At 32.5% G+C, this 4,153-nt stretch overlaps 2 non-coding genes across 2 annotated transcripts; both read right to left on the bottom strand.

The window, feature by feature from the left end:
• Positions 1–369: 369 nt before the first annotated feature.
• On the bottom strand, positions 370–441 carry TRNAW-CCA (transfer RNA tryptophan (anticodon CCA)). The gene has a single exon. It is a non-coding gene; the product is annotated as a tRNA-Trp (tRNA).
• Positions 442–1,591: 1,150 nt separating this feature from the next.
• Positions 1,592–1,663, bottom strand: TRNAW-CCA (transfer RNA tryptophan (anticodon CCA)). The gene has a single exon. It is a non-coding gene; the product is annotated as a tRNA-Trp (tRNA).
• Between the last annotated feature and the right edge of the window lie 2,490 nt (positions 1,664–4,153).

Here is a 4,153-nt window from a genome sequence, read left to right as displayed (position 1 = left end):
TAGTATACGTCATGTGAATGGAAAAAGTCATCATTAAAGTCAAATTGGTACTAAATGTACCTCTAAAAAAGACAAGTGACGGCAGTGATCCAAAATTGATCCAGAAAAGCTAATTTCTTTTAAATGTATTGTTACATTACAGACATTTAGAGTTGACCTTCAAGTAAAGTTTAATCTAAACTGGATATTTTTAGTGTTATAATTATGAGAACTGATAAGAAGGTGAGATATTTAATGACTATGTGCTAGTGATATAGGTACCAGTTTGAGATATAATCACATTATTGAAAGTAGATAACAATCTTGGTAATTAGTTTCTAGTATAGTATTTTTGGGCAGAATAGAGCATTTTATCTTCAAAATGATAACTGACCCCGACGTGATTTGGACACGCAACCTTCTGATCTGGAGTCAGACGTGCTACCGTTGCACCACGAGGTCTCTTGTTAAATCTCATTCAGTAGATTTTTCTGGTGGTTTATATTACAAATAGATCATCTGCTTATACTAAACCATGAATTAGGTAGTTGTCAAGCAAACAAACCTACATCCTCGGTAACAAAACAAAGAGATATGTCTGGTGGTTTTTCCTGTAGTGTATAATTTTTATTCATCACAGTATAGGTCATTTGAATGGAAAAAGTCATCCATAAAATCAAATTGGTACTAAATGTATTGTTAAAATAGACAAGTAATGGTAGTGATCCAAAATTGATCCAGAAAAGCTAATTGCTTTTAAATGTATTGTTACATTACAGACATTTAGAGTTGGCCTTCAAGTAACGTATTCTCTAAACTGGATATTTTTTGTATAATAATTATGAGAACTGATAAGAATGTGAGTTATTTTATGACTATGTGCTAGTGATATAGGTATCAGTTTGAGGTATAATCACATTATTGAAAGTAGATAACAATCTTGGTAATTAGATTCTAGTATAGTATTTTTGGGCAGAATAGAGCATTTTATCTTCAAAATGATAACTGACCCCGACGTGATTTGGACACGCAACCTTCTAATCTTGAGTCAGATGCACTACCGTTGCCTCTTATTAAAAGTGATTCGGTAGATTTTCTGGTGGTTTATATTACAAATAGCTCATCTGCTTATGCTAAACCTTGAATTAGGTAGTTGTCAAGCAAACAAGCCTACATCCTTGGTAACAAAACAAAAAGATATGTATTCTGGTTTTTCCTTCAGTGTAGAGTTTTTATGCCTCATAGTATACGTCATGTGATTGGAAAAAGTCATCTTTAAAGTCAAATTGGTACTAAATGTACCTCTAAAAAAGACAAGTGATGGCAGTGATCCAAAATTGATCCAGAAAAGCTAATTGCTTTTAAATGTATTGTTACATTACAGACATTTAGAGTTGGCCTTCAAGTAAAGTTTAATCTAAACTGGATATTTTTAGTATTATAATTATGAGAACTGATAAGAAGGTGAGATATTTAATGACTATGTGCTAGTGATATAGGTATCAGTTTGAGCTATAATCACATTATTGAAAGTAGACAACAATCTTAGTATTTAGTTTCTTGTATAGTATTTTTTTGGCAGAAAAGAGCATTTTATCTTCAAAATGACAACTGACCCCGACGTGATTTGAACACGCAACCTTCTGATCTGGAGTCAGATGTGCTACCGTTGCGCCACGAGGTCTCTTGTTAAATCTGATTCAGTAGATTTTTCTGGTGGTTTATATTACAAATAGATCATCTGCTTATACTAAACCTTGAATTAGGTAGTTGTCAAGCAAACAAACCTACATCCTCGGTAACAAAAGAAAAAGATATGTCTGGTGGTTTTTCCTTTAGTGTATAATTTTTATTCATCACAGTATAGGTCATTTGAATGGAAAAAGTCATCCATAAAATCAAATTGGTACTAAATGTATTGTTAAAATAGACAAGTGATGGTAGTGATCCAAAATTGATCCAGAAAAGCGAATTGCTTTTAAATGTATTGTTACATTACAGACATTTAGAGTTGGCCTTCAAGTAACGTATTCTCTAAACTGGATATTTTTTGTATAATAATTATGAGAACTGATAAGAATGTGAGTAATTTTATGACTATGTGCTAGTGATATAGGTATCAGTTTGAGGTATAATCACATTATTGAAAGTAGATAACAATCTTGGTAATTAGTTTCTAGTATAGTATTTTTGGGCAGAATAGAGCATTTTATCTTCAAAATGATAACAGACCCCGACGTGATTTGGACACGCAACCTTCTAATCCTGAGTCAGATGCGCTACTGTTGCCTCTTATTAAAAGTGATTCGGTAGATTCTCTGGTGGTTTATATTACAAATAGTTCATCTGCTTATGCTAAACCTTGAATTAGGTAGTTGTCAAGCAAACAAGCCTACATCCTTGGTAACAAAACAAAAAGATATGTATTCTGGTTTTTCCTTCAGTGTAGAGTTTTTATGCCTCATAGTATACGTCATGTGAATGGAAAAAGTCATCTTTAAAATCAAATTGGTACTAAATGTATTTCTAAAAAAGACAAGTGACGGCAGTGATCCAAAATTGATCCAGAAAAGCTAATTGCTTTTAAATGTATTGTTACATTACAGACATTTAGAGTTGGCCTTCAAGTAAAGTTTAATCTAAACTGGATATTTTTAGTATTATAATTATGAGAACTGATAAGAAGGTGAGATATTTAATGACTATGTGCTAGTGATATAGGTACCAGTTTGAGCTATAATCACATTATTGAAAGTAGACAACAATCTTAGTATTTAGTTTCTTGTATAGTATTTTTTGGCAGAAAAGAGCATTTTATCTTCAAAATGACAACTGACCCCGACTTGATTTGAACTTGCAACCTTCTGATCTGGAGTCAGACGCGCTACCGTTGCGCCACAAGGTCACTTGCTAAATCCGTTTCAGTAGATTTTTCTGGTGGTTTATATTACAAATAGATCATCTGCTTATACTATACCTTGAATTAGGTAGTTGTCAAGCAAACAAACCTACATCCTCGGTAACAAAACAAAAAGATATGTCTGGTGGTTTTTACTTTAGTGTATCATTTTTATTCATCACAGTATAGGTCATTTGAATGGAAAAAGTCATCCATAAAATCAAATTGGTACTAAATGTATTGTTAAAATAGACAAGTGATGGTAGTGATCCAAAATTGATCCAGAAAAGCTAATTGCTTTTAAATGTATTGTTACATTACAGACATTTAGAGTTGGCCTTCAAGTAACGTATTCTCTAAACTTGATATTTTTTGTATAATAATTATGAGAACTGATAAGAATGTGAGTTATTTAATGACTATGTGCTAGTGATATAGGTATCAGTTTGAGGTATAATCACATTATTGAAAGTAGTTAACAATCTTGGTAATTAGTTTCTAGTATAGTATTTATGGGCAGAATAGAGCATTTTATCTTCAAAATGATAACTGACCCCGACGTGATTTGGACACGCAACCTTCTAATCTTGAGTCAGATGTGCTACCATTGCCTCTTATTAAAAGTGAGTCGGTAGATTCTCTGGTGGTTTATATTACAAATAGTTCATCTGCTTATGCTAAACCTTGAATTAGGTAGTTGTCATGCAAACAAGCCTACATCCTTGGTAACAAAACAAAAAGATATGTATTCTGGTTTTTCCTTCAGTGTAGAGTTTTTATGCCTCATAGTATACGTCATGTGAATGGAAAAAGTCATCTTTAAAGTAAAATTGGTACTAAATGTACCTCTAAAAAAGACAAGTGACGGCAGTGATCCAAAATTGATCCAGAAAAGCTAATTGCTTTTAAATGTATTGTTACATTACAGACATTTAGAGTTGGCCTTCAAGTAAAGTTTAATCTAAACTGGATATTTTTAGTATTATAATTATGAGAACTGATAAGAAGGTGAGATATTTAATGACTATGTGCTAGTGATATAGGTACCAGTTTGAGCTATAATCACATTATTGAAAGTAGACAACAATCTTAGTATTTAGTTTCTTGTATAGTATTTTTTTGGCAGAAAAGAGCATTTTATCTTCAAAATGACAACTGACCCCGACTTGATTTGAACTCGCAACCTTCTGATCTGGAGTCAGACGCGCTATCGTAGCGCCACAAGGTCACTTGCTAAATCCGTTTCAGTAGATTTTTCTGGTGGTTTATATTACA

This window comes from Taudactylus pleione, unplaced genomic scaffold, assembly GCF_031769625.1.
Source record: "Taudactylus pleione unplaced genomic scaffold, aTauple2 ptg000393l, whole genome shotgun sequence".
Lineage (NCBI taxonomy): Eukaryota > Metazoa > Chordata > Amphibia > Anura > Myobatrachidae > Taudactylus > Taudactylus pleione.
Note: the sequence above shows the minus strand (reverse complement) of the source record. Positions and strands in the feature narration are given on the sequence as shown.